Here is a 13363-nt window from a genome sequence, read left to right as displayed (position 1 = left end):
GCAGCCGGCCCGGCCGCCGCGGACCCGCCCGGCCGCCCCCTCCCCGGGGCAGTGGCAGGTGAGGCTGCTAGGGACGGGGCTGTGTCGGGGTGGGCGCGCTTCGCCCCCTCCCCGTGCGAGCGTGGTAGAGCCAGAATGAGCGGCCACGGCGGCGTCCCCGGCCCTCACCGTTGGAGTGTTCCGTAACTGGCGGGGAGCGACGTGCACCCCCGGAGGGGTTTCATCGCAGGGTCACCGGGAGGAGGGCGGCCCGGGATGCTGCAAAGCCGCGTTTTACCGTCATGAAGCGGGTGAACAGCGCCCCGGGGCCGGCGGAGAGGGTTGGAACAGCCACAGCCAGGGCCATGCGGAGGGGATCTGGGCAGGGATGTGCACACCGTGAGCCGCGGGTTGGAACAGCCACAGCCAGGGCCATGCGGAGGGGATCTGGGCAGGGGTGTGCACACCGTGAGCCGCCGGGCTCCCAGCAGCGGCCACGGAAAGCGCGGAGCAGCAGCAGCGCCCCGAATCGCTGCCGGGCCGAGCTGCAGCGCTCCCGCGGCAGCCGGAGCTCACCCGGCTCCAGGGCTCCAGCCGCCACCGGGCGTGCTCAACACCCCACCCTGCCCGGGAAAGGTGGGCTCAACAAATGCACCTGTCCACCTCCGAGAGAGGCACCAGATTTAACTGATGCCTAACAAAAAAAAAAACCCAAAAAACAAAACAAAACAAAACAAAAGGTTGATGGGGAAGCCCGAGAGTGTAAGGAGAATTCTTGAAACTTGACAGAATTTGCAACAGATTTCATTACAATCTCTGATTATCCCCACTTGAGCATGTTCCGGGGGGGTTGGTGGCAGCTAAATGACCTGAACTCCCACCTCTGCTCTGACTAGCCTCCAAAGGTGGGCAAGACATTCAACTGCTGTTCCTGGATTCCTCCTCCACACCAAGGCCCAATTCTCCAGACAGCACTAAAACAAAGGGTTTTGGGTTAGTATGGATCAGTGAGGAACTGAGGCAGGAGTTAATTAGGAATGTAGGAAAAGGGCAGAGAGAATGGGGAGACCCACGACTGACACAGGCTGGAGACCAAGGCAGAGTCGTGCTCCAAGTTATTTGCTGCTCTGGTGTGATTAATTGCTCCAAATAGTCCTAAAAGCGTGCACTGCAGCAAACAGGGAGGAAAAGTGACAAAATAAAATGTGTTCATGTAATTAAAGACTATTACAATTTATGTGCACAAAAAATATAAATGGGCTCCACACATAGTCTTCAAAATAGTATGGACTTGCTTCTCAAGGCTTTCCCTTGCAGCTTAATGCTCTGTTCTATTTTTTCACTATTTTAATAAACAAAATTAATAAAGTTCATGTGTCTAGAAAAGCCCTATCAGACTTTGGCACTGCACAAGAGCCCTTGTCTGGAGATTTTACAGTTCCCAAGCTTTATTTTAAGAGAACACAGTTGAAAGTTTATGCCTCAAACACAGCTTCCCACTTCACCCTCCTCTTTACTAGACAGGAGATAAAGCTTTTCCTTACCAGAAATACCAACTTCAACATTAATACAGAGGGTTTTTTCAAGATTTTAGGTGCCTGAAATATCACAAGTTATCTGCCAAATCATTCCTGCAGTTTACATTTCTTTCAGCACAATGCAAAGCAATTTAAAATGTGATGAAACTATTTAAAGCAAGCAATGATGAACTTTGGGCTTTACCCAAACAATAATGGTCCTGGTCCTTTCAAATGCTCACTCATTGAGTGACCTCACAGTGCTTAAGGGACAAGTCTTAAAATGAAGAGTTGGGCTTTAATCACAGCTGACATTTTATTGGTGGCTTGGAAGAATTTGTTTTTAATATAGGGAGCGGGCTTGAAGATTTAAACTTCAAAAGACTCTGAAAAAAGCAAACAATTATATACAAATCATCTCCACACACACATACCAGAAATCCGAATACAGAGGAAGGTGGGCTCTTTGTGAAAGACAAATCAACTATGTCACTGCTTAGAAGTGTCATATTATCACCATCATATTATCTAAAGCTTGCAAAAGAGAGAAAAAAAACCCCAAAATAATACAGCCTGGGGCTCATCACCTGGCACATGAAACATAGGCATCCCATACCCTCAACACGTGTGTCCACACATGGTAGGCCTTCCCTGCTTCCCACTGATTCCACATTGCATCTGCAGGGATGCATTTTAAAGGTAAGAGTAGTTCCAGCAGGCAGGGCTGCTCTGTGGCCACACTGGGACACATCCCCTCCAGAAGCAGTAGTTCCTATTAATCCCAGTGTTTGCCCAATGTTGCACCAGTTATAACGTATATTAATATTCAACAGTTCTTCAGGATGTGTTCTCTGGGAAGGGAAACTGGATATTTCCATGTCTGCTCATCTGCAGCAGTTTTCCTTCTTACTGCTCTTTGGCAAGCCTGCAAAGAGGCAATTTTCCTTGGAATTCCACAGCCAGTGCCAAGTATTCCCACATCCAGGCACAAAACTGGGCACAGCCAGTATAATTTCTAACTCAGTAATTTATTCAAAGCTCTGTTTTATGAAGCTTTGAAGTGGATGGCTTTGCAGAGAACCTGCCATTTAAAGCTGCAGAATTAAGTCAGCAAGGAATGAATCAACTGCTACAGTAATCATGAGAAAGTTTTCCTGGAGAGTCTAACCTGGGATGAGTTTTGTGTTCATATTAAAATTCAGTTAAACTGAGAAGCTAGTGTAGTTATTTTTTCAAGAACAAATTATTTCCTTTCAAAGGCAATCCTCTTTAAAACACTACATTTAATTTCCATTAACTCTTTTAAGGTAAGTTAAAAGTCAAATTATAAAATTAATCCATGAAAAAAAAAAATGCTTGCATTGTAATATTTCACGTCTGTCTCCTGTTAAAACTCAAAATTGGTAAACACCAAAATTACCATATTTATAGATTTTGGTAAGGGCTCTTACACAAAGTATGTGTGGCATTTATTTACATTTTTTTTGCTACAGTGTTTTCATTTATAGCAGGGGTTCAGACTTGCGAAATCCTCCATATTCCAACACATCCAACTAACAAAGCACTCCAGCAGACCTTTAGTTCCAAGTAGGATTATAACCACACTGTTCAAAACCTTGCCACATTTGGCTGCTGGTATCTAATGTTTCAGTACAAGGCAGTTGTGATTTACCAGTTGATATTCAAGTGTTGGAATCCCAGAATTAGTTCTCAGAAGGAGTTTAGTCAAGATGGATGACAGGGTACAAGTGCTGCTCACAGTCTGACCACAGCTATTCTCACAAAGCTGCTGCAGTTAGGTTCAGGTAAGGAGGAGCTTCTCCTTGACTCCATTTTTGTACTCTGCTGTGTACATTATTTATAGGTACAAAGCTGGTCTCTTTAAAGTCTTCTCTCTCTAGAGGCAGCTGGATAGCAAGCATTAGGTTAGAGGTCTTAAAAAGCAGCAAAACCCAAAAAAATTAAAAAAGCATTTAACCCTTAGCTGAATTGTAGAAATGAATATCACGGACACTCATCTTTCCCATCCCTAGCAATTTAAGTATTTCCATATGATGAATTATGATTTTTTTTTTCTAAAAGCTTAGTTTCCAAACGTCATAAGCACACAATGTTAATCCTTCATTCACTCTCCAGAAAATTAAGGCAGTCCAGCACCAAAAATAACCATAGGGCATAGTTTTGTGAGGCAGCAAAACTGACGTAATGGCTGCTCCCAAAAGGGAAGGTCATCTCTCTCTGCCCTGCCCTCACAGCAACACTGCTGCTTCTCAGAGCCCATTTGAGAAATTAAACTAAAAAAAAACAATTATTCAGATGGAAAAGTGTACATTTTTTTTCTAGTTAAGCTTCCTAAACTGTTTCACAGAGGAGCCAGACAAATAACACCCTGAAGAATGGGCTGTCACTACAGCAGCTCAGGAGTTGCCTTTCACAGCCAGCCTGGCTGCAGGGATGACCTTCTGGGAATTGGGCAGTAGGGACACAGCTGGAGTTACAGCCACTTAAGCCATCAAATTTTATTTTGCTCATATTTGTGAGTCAATCCCCTTGAGTGGCCAAAGAAGGATGGCGTGACCATCCTTCAAAGTGGGACTTCTGGTGGGTACATCCATTGTTTAACAGGACTCAATGTAAGGATCATGCCTGTTGTAAAAATATTGAAGTGTTCACACAGGCATGAGTAACATCTGCTGCCCATATCTGCATGCAAAATTGTTTAGTACTAGAGTGCAATTGTATAAACTGGAGGCAGCTTCTTGGACACATACAAGAAGCAGCATGGGAGGCAGCCTAGCAGGCTGGCCTCAGCCACATCTCTTATCATTACTTCTCTGGGATTTCAAAGAATTCTGGCTTTCAGACAATTCTGGATCTCCTCCTGCTTCCTAGGATCATCACAGGGACCACAGAGAAATCCACACAAACACCTACAAAGGTGTTCTTGCACAAACTCCCCTGCTAGAACCTGAGGCACAGGAGTCCAGCCTAACTTACACAGGGAATTGTACCGGTCACTGCTTGCAGTAGACTCTGACCTCTGGAAGACAAATGAAAAAAAACTCAATCCACAAATCCCAAGCACTTTTTATCTTGTTATACAACACAACAGTCACAAGGCTGCTAGTCACATTTCACCAAGCAGTTATTTTGAAATGGGAATTTTATTTTTTTAATTATTAGTTTTTAAACGTGTGTTGGGTATGTCTGCATTTGGGAAATTCACTGCTTGTGTTTGCACTCAGGGTCTCCAACCTAACAATGCCCAGCACTGACAGAACTGGAGGGATTATTGTTTGAGTTATTACTGTGACTGCTGCTTCATTATGAGACACAGGGCAATGATGGTTGACTACAAGATTAGGGATTGGGAAGAGCCCTTGTCTGAAGGAAATTTAAAAAGACTGGGACCATTCACCTCAGAGGGAATGAATCAGAGAGAACACAGTGAAGGTATTGCAGAATACATAGCTTAGAGATAGCAGTTGGAGAACTTTTGTTCACCTTATCTCAAAACATAGGAATGCAGGAACATGAAGGGAAAAAAAAAGGTAAATGAAAAGATAAGCAACCACCTTTAAATGTTTTGCATAAAATATATATCATGATTTGCTGGTAAGCTACATTCTGGAGAGCAAAGTATTATTAGTTTTCTCAATGAATGGGCATAATTCAGCTAAAAGTAAATATTTAACATCTGAAATAGATATTTTGTTAGGATTACTATTCTTTGGAGCACAAGTGAGCTTCTACCTCTTGGGATTTAAGAGGCTATTTCTGCCAGATATCCAAGGCCTGGGAAGCTCAAATGGAAGCAGGGTGAAGAACTTGGGTTTTTAAAACCCATCTCCTCTAAAGAACTGCTGGACTGAATACAAAGGAGACAGTTGATGGCTCTAGTTGGGGAGGAAAACTGACTGGCAGGGCAAGTAATGGGCACTGTGCAGCAGATGCCTGTGAACATCCAGATTTCAGAGGAGTTCATGCATCCTCATCTTACTGGATCTGTGCTCTATTTTATACAACTCAGGTATTTTTGTTACTAAGTGAGGACGCTGCAGGAGTCAAAGGCTAACGCTTGCCTGTATTTAGCCCTACTTCCTTATCTTGGAATTTAGTCCACAGTGCCACTCTTGTTCTCCCACACAGTTTCTGTACTTCACTGCTTACCTAGTCATGAGGACTGAATTCCAGGACAAAGGCTGTTGTTCACACCAAAGGGTTTGTGGAACAGCTATTCTGGCATAGCTCCCCAGGTGGAGATACAGTTCATGTAGGCAAAAGAACTCAGTAAATCATCTCCTTAAAAGGCAAGCTACACCATCAGAATAAATCATCTCCACTTTTTTTTTTTTTTTATGCCATTATTGCTGCAGGGTTAAGTCTGGGATTTTTACATTCCAACCCGCATAACTGTTCTGGCAAAACTAGTAGTTCCTTGACCAGGAAAAGCCAGATGCACCAGGAAACAAAATAAAACAACAACAACAACCACCAAACAAACAAAACATACCAATGAAAAAGATCTTGCCTTATTTTCTTAACTGCATTTTTTTTTAGATATTGAAAAGAAGAATGAAGGAATAAGCAACAAGCACTGGCTCTGTTAACAATGGGAAGGGGAACTGTGTCCAAAAGTCACCTCTGGGGTGGATAAAAGCAGTGGAACAGCAGTACACAGCAACCCTTACAAGAGTTTATTTATTACATGGATGAAACAAAAACAGATGTCCTGATGAAGCTATACTGGAACACAAGTAAAATCTAAAGACATATAACTGAACCAGAATTCTAGACATAAGACCCCCACTCTAAAGTAGCCTACTAATTCATTCATCAAGTCAATTAATAATATTCACTCTTCATTTTCATCTTTTCACTGCAATAGACCTCATGTCAGCCTCAGGAAAGGATGAGTCAATCCTTGACTAAATGCCTCTGATTCACTAAGGAACCAACACATATAAAATCACTTAAGATTAAAAAATGCTAAGTTTTGCCTCACTGATAATTTATCTAATGGCTGCTAAGATTGGGTTAATGGGAGAAAGATGAGAGAGAACAGCACTACATCGCTATGGAAACTAGAATTTTCAAAATAAACACCTTTGCAGAACTGAGGTTGCAGATCTAAAATATCTTGGTTTTGATGTCATCTCCCTTTACCATGATATCCAGCCAGGCTGACCAGTCAGGCATAGGGAAAAAGCTTGCATGTGGTGACAGAAGATATCCCATGGCTGATGTTCCTTATTCCAGCGTAGGTATGGGCTCTGAATGGAAATGTCACTGATTGATTTGTTACCTGTACACTTCTGGGGGTATTCCTGCCCCACAGCCTGTCTGGCCAGGCCAATGCAAAATGAATCCATACCATTTCACATAGGAAGTGTTACCTTTATCCCACTATACTGGTAATCCTAAATATCTGCAGTCTTTTATATATATATATGTATCAAGTGAACAATGACAACACAATGTTTACAGCTTTGTGAAGTTCAATTCCCTTACTCACACTAGGAAACTCCTTACCCTGGAAATGGCTCCACTGCAGCTACTGTTTAGGATCTCCAGTCCTTTGCTTCCTGTTAGTCACAAATGGAAAATACAGTTGGTAACTTCTCCACTTGTGCCTGGGCAAAGGGTTTCTCATTTTAGACACAAACATATGTCCACACCCCACCTACCTTATATCATCTCACTGATTGCTGCTGTAAACAAGTCAAGGCTCTAGAAATGCTGACTCAGAGTACTAAGACTATGGAAAATATTTAGAGTTGCTAAAGAAGCAAAGCCCAGCAGGTTTCCTGCCCTTCCTCCTTATCTGCAAGCCCCTTGCCATGACAGGCTGTAATGAAGGACCTTGCTTCCTGAGAGGAGGCAAAGGTACTTGCTTCCTAAAGATAGCCCAGATTCCTTTGAATTCCCAGTTGTTAGCTAGTAATTGCAGGCAGGGGAAGACAACCCCCAGTGCTTACAACCGCAGGGCTACAGATGTTGAGAGATTAATGGCTCCTGGGTAGGCTTTCTTGCCCAATGCAGCATTGCTCACTTCAGTGCACTTCCTGGGATGGAGTCAAGTTCCTTTAAAATGCCTCAGTATCTGCTATAGAAGGCTGTTCTTTACCTATGGACTTTACCGGATTTATTACTGATTCCTGCCTTCAGCACAGCTGAGTCAGTGCAGACAGGCAAATCACTGTTTACTTTGGGAGGGTTGGTACTGATCAGGACATGGGCAAGCAGCACCGGGTGCAAATGCTGTTTCCCTGTGGGCGTGCCAGCGCAGGCAGAGAGAGGGACAGGGACCGGTGCTCGCACTGAGCCGGGGAGACACACGGACAGAGGTGGGGAGAGCGGGGAGATTTGGGTTACCTCGACAGGAGCCAGTCAGGGAGCATTCTGTCTGTGTTAGCACACTGTTGTGCCCAAATTAATCGGCTCTGGATCTTAGCCAAATGACAAGCTGAGTGCCTACCACATCAACAGCCTGATTTCCCCACTGGGAAATGACCTGTTGCAAAAGGCAGAGCATTTAAGGAAACACAAAGTTTTATACCCACACGATTCATGTGGCAAATAACTTCAGAAAGCCTAAGGGTGCACGGAGCCTTTATGACCAGCTAGGGATGGGCAGGTTGCAGTGCTCCTTTCTCCTCCCATTACCTAGGCAGCTCATTTGCAAAGAAGCAGAGACTCATGAGCTGCATTTACAACTGGGCAGGGCAGACCAAGGCACAGCTCTCACTGAAGGGAAGGAGCAGGCTGTGGTAAGAAATTGCAGTGCTCAGAAATGACTGTACTAAATGGTTATGGTATTGAGTTGATTTTACCTATAAACTGTTCTAACTGCAGTCTGCAATTAACGTGGCCTGTAACATCTAAATGCACATGAAGCACACAAGTAGGGATGCAGAGCTCCCTTTTCTATTGGCAGCTGACTTCCAGCTGCACATCAAATGAAATTCTTAGCAAGCTGATCATGCGCATAATTCTCTCTATACTTGTCAATATGGAGATGCATTTGGCTGAAGTTTCCCTCTTGTGAGGCAATAGGAGCCATTTTAAATAGGTGGGGACAGGGCCTGGTCCTGTAAGACTCACACTAGTTTAAGAGAACAGTAACTATAGTGCTTTTGCCCTATTTATAGTGCTTACTCAAAGCAAACCTAAGGTCTTATCAGTCCTTCTGATAGTGACAGGTGACAGTGAAGGTGGCCCAGTGTGAAGATAGCCCTGTATGAAGAATAGATTGGATCATAAATGCAGAACAGCTGCTTAAGCAGAACACCAGGAAAAGGAGCAACAATGTTGCTGGGCAGAGAAAAGCACTTCAAGAGCACACACACAGCCTCCTTCCTCCAAAGGCACATGCGCACTGCTATTGCTCAGTCACATTTCTCTCAAGCTTCCTGGTAGCAGCATCAGCAAGTGCATTCTGTCACATTTGACTGGCTACAGGACTCCGTCCTCATCTGACAGTAATGACCTGGCCTCGATTTTTCACATTTTTGTCGTCTCCTTCTCGTCTTTCAGCGCTATGAAAGCACCAGGCATGATACCTGCAGCACAAAGGAAATTCTCACTAGCACAGCCTGCTGCAGTACACTTACCTCAGCAGCACAGGAGCTGCAGGCATGGCAAACCTCACATAACCTACATTAGATTCCCATAACGTTCCAAATCAGGCACTTCCAGACTTGGCTGAGACTCATCTCCATTGCTAGACTTAGTATACACAACAGAGACTAAAACTCTGAGGATCATGGTGTGCAGCTTTGCTCCTTTGGTAAAATGTAATGCTCTACAAAAACATAGTTCAACCCCATAAAAACAGCCTATTTTTGGCCCAAGAACAAATACTGAAATCCCCCTAAAACTAAAGGGGGCCATCCAGATTTCTCGACATGCAAATTGCACTGTAAAAGATCAGCTCTCTGGTTGAGTGGCCACAGCAAAACACACTTGACATTGCCATGGCCTAGCTGCTGGCCAGAGGTGATGTCATGGGCTGTGTTCACTGTCTGGAAATGAGGAGCAAGAAATGCTGCACTGGCTGGCCAGCCCATCCAGTGACACATCCTGACATGGGCCACAAGGAGACAGGAACAGACTGTTAACTCTCAAACATCATTGTAACAAAACCCCAAAGAGAGAAGTTGTCTGGGTATAAGCACACTAACTTGGCCAGCAGCAGCAGGTCCGCCCACGCCTTTTACACTTTAGCCTGTCTCTGCCTAGTCCTTTCCCATCCCTTATCACCTCTCTCCTCAAGGCTGTTCAGCTAAACTGCTGCTATCCCCGCTTTGTTTACCCAATTCTACTTGCACTGAACAGGAAGCAAGAGTGCTCTCCCCCTGATGTCACCACCACCTTTGAGAAAAAAGTTGACCTGCAAGCTATTTTAAGCCATTGTAAAGTTGTGGAGCTATTTTGGTCACATCTCTGTACCAAAGCTGCAGGATGCTGACAGGCTCAATGATTGCCTAGGGCAACAGGGGCTTAAACTGGGAACTGGCACAGCTTACAACTTTGCATTAAAGCTTCTGTGCCCTTCCCATGCCATAGGACTCTTTAGACCAAGATTTGATTTCCTGACCTTTTAGAAAAGAGTAACACACCTTCCTGAATTCTGCTGGATACCAGAGGTTCTGTAAGGCCTTTGCAGTGATGGCCTCCAGCTTGCACCATCTCCAGTTCTGCAGAAGGTACTATTTATTCTGTGGGCTCCCTTACTCCCATTTGCCTCATTCCTTAGGAGGAGGCAGGTGCAATTGAGTTCACAAAAACACCAGACAAGATTTTATCAATCTTCCTTTGAATCAGACCTCTGTAAAAGATCAATAAGCATTAGGCTAGTGCCTGCTGAGAAGTCAGGTGCACGTAACTCTGTGGAGGTAAGAGGAAGAGCAGAAAGGAATCGTTTGCATAACAACATATTGCTCTGAATACAGAGTAATGCCTGGGAGCTCTGGGGTAGTCCAGGGCATTGGGCAGAAGGTGCCTGGTCTAGACAGTTGTTTTCTCTGGAGTGCCCTAGGGTTGGCTGCCAAGTTTGCTGGGGCTCTGTAGCAGGTGCAAAGCACAGGCAAAGTAGAAGTCAAAGGAACTGGATTTAATAGAATTAAGCCCAGAGATACAAAAGGAATATTGAAGGATATAAGGCATGAGGTAAATGAGAGGGGGAAAAAAATACCCCAAACTGAAACTGGTGTGTTTAAGACAGGGACAGATGAGTCAGATCTATAAAGAAGGAAAAAGAGAGAAACTGTATCAAAGTTTTTGAACAGCTGTCATCCAACCCTCCCTAGAAAACTTGCCTTAGGATTACTGCTGTCTGCAGCTACAGTGCATGTTTTCCCAAGACACCTCAGTGATGTTAACAATTCCACACCTTCCCCATTTGGAACAAGCCCCTGATGCAGCAAAAAGAATCAGAATTTCATCAAGTCAGACTTCCAAGTCTCTCTCATGTATTTTTTCCCCCAACTTTCTTCTAAAGGTGGTTTGTTAACAGTTCTTACACTAATACCTACATAATGCTTCTAAGGTGAGCCACTCCTTTTTTCACTGATGCAACTTGCACTTGCTTTCATGAATCAGCACAAGCCACATATCTCCTCCATAGCCGGATCAGTGCCTGCTAACAGGATGAACTGTCCCAGGTAAACACTGGTGACCTGTTGCAAACAGATTTGATATGCAGAGCATCACTGTAATTTCACTGGGCATTTCAGCATGGTTTAACTAATTTGGTCCCAGATAAGCACTAACCTGTGTTACACACTTTGCAATCTTTGCGCCAGGAAAATTAGCTGACCGTTAACTAATATCTTATGACATGTAAATTAAAATTAGCTTCATAAAAATTTAGATTTTTAGTCAATAGGTTGAAATGGCATGGACAGAATGGTATTGTTTAATATGCTGTTATTTTAGCAGATCAGAATGGAACTGTCACAGTTCAGATCAGACACAGAGATGTGTCCAGCAGCAATATGTCAAGACCTGTTGGATCAAAAAGCTCAATGAAGTGTTTTGTGTTTCAACTTCCCCCAGACCTATGCACAAGACTAGCAGCAAACCTTACACAGTGAAAACATTTTGGTCAGATGAAACAACATAGTAACATGTTGCATTATTTCCCTGCCGAGCTTAAGCAGCCTTTGTTTGGGACACTGCACAAATAGGACAACAAACACAGCACGATGATCTGTCAATTCCTGCATGGTGGACCCATGCTCCTGGTAGCAGAACTTTGCCAGTGTAGGGAGTAACTACTTCACCTTTCATAATTTCTCTAGATTCTTAGTTTTCATCCATTATCACACAATCTTATTGTGAGAGCACTATTGGCATCATCACTTGTCTCAACAGATTATTTAATGGAGAGATCCTATCACCATCTCCACAATGCAGATATTTTTCTAATAAATATAATGAAACTGATTTTTTTTTTTTTTTAAATATTACTACACCTGTTCTATTTTCCGGTGTGGAAACGCCAGGCATACAGTAACAAATCACAAGCAGCTCACCCCATAGACGTAGACAGGGGTTATCCACCAATTGTGTGGATCCCGGCAAGCACACACACCACGCTGGAGCTGACGACTGCAGTTGTTCCCAATCTCCTCTAGGGAGAGCAGTCGGAAAGGAAGAGATGGAACTGCAGTGCACATGCCAGCTGGGAATCGGTGACTCAGGATATTCAGTCACAAATGTTGTCTGTCCATTTCCAGCTGAAGGCAGGGAGCAGCAATGAGGTTTGAGCTTGATTCAGGAGCAGAATTTTACTAGAACCCCAGGTATGCTTTACTATGTGAAAGAAAGATACTAGAAATCAAGACGTAAATCAAGAAATAAGACTTCAAATATTAGATCAATCATTTAAGCCAACATCCCCACAGATGAATGCAACATGGATGGCACTTCTATGGGGCTTCCATCTCTTACATCCTAGTGCATCACAATGTGGATCCATCAGATCATCCAGAAAAGGTATGCCTAGTCTCAAAACATCATCCAGGCCCTGGTCTCTGCACAAAGAACATTAGAGACATTATTTTTCAGAACTAAATGTATTTTGTGTGCACATGCACAGTGCTTAATACTAGAAAATGGGCAGATTCATCAACTTATTTCACCATGGATTCACAAAAAAGTACGTGTCTTATCTCTGTCTGTAAGGAATCATGGATAAAAAGGCCTAAGGTTGCCTATTTTTTCCTTACAAAGGAAATGCATGCCTTGATTTTGTGACCTGCTACACCTTCCTTAAAGAAGCACCACAATGTAAAATATATCTACTCAGAACAGGATTTTTGCCCTCTTCCCTCACCCTAAAACAATAATGATCCATGTTCCCAGACTCAAGATAAAACAGTATTAAGAAATGCAGAAGTCATACTACCATCTACCTAAGGCAAAGGGTAAGAGAAGAAACTCACCAGGTCACAGTCCGGACAGGAAAAGCAGATCTGCAGGAGGGACGTACCTACATTCAGACAGGTGCCAGAGTTCATCCCAAGCACAGCAGAGGATGCAGTGACTTCTACAAAGTTACTGACACTCTGACAAAGCAGGTCTGTGGAACCAGTGAGGAGCTGTAGCTTTGAGAAACCAAGAGACCATAACTCTTGCTGCTTATGGACAAAGCTTCCAGGATGACACAGAAAACTTTGCCACATACAAAAATTACCTACAGCAAAACAGGAGCAGACATTCACAGGTTCCAAGAACAGCAACCAGACCAACAGCCAGGGATTTCACTTTCAGTTCAAGTAGCAGCAGATATCTGTGTACCAGAAGCCCCATTACTGATGTAGGAAAAAAAATAAAGAACAAAATTCTGTAGAAACTGTGAT

The sequence above is a fragment of the Pseudopodoces humilis genome, chromosome 23 (assembly GCF_049639895.1).
Source record: "Pseudopodoces humilis isolate 2021_Gansu_Grassland_sample_001 chromosome 23, ASM4963989v1, whole genome shotgun sequence".
NCBI classification, from domain to species: Eukaryota; Metazoa; Chordata; class Aves; order Passeriformes; family Paridae; genus Pseudopodoces; species Pseudopodoces humilis.
The sequence above is the reverse complement of the archived record's forward strand: the minus strand, read 5'-3'. Positions refer to the sequence as shown.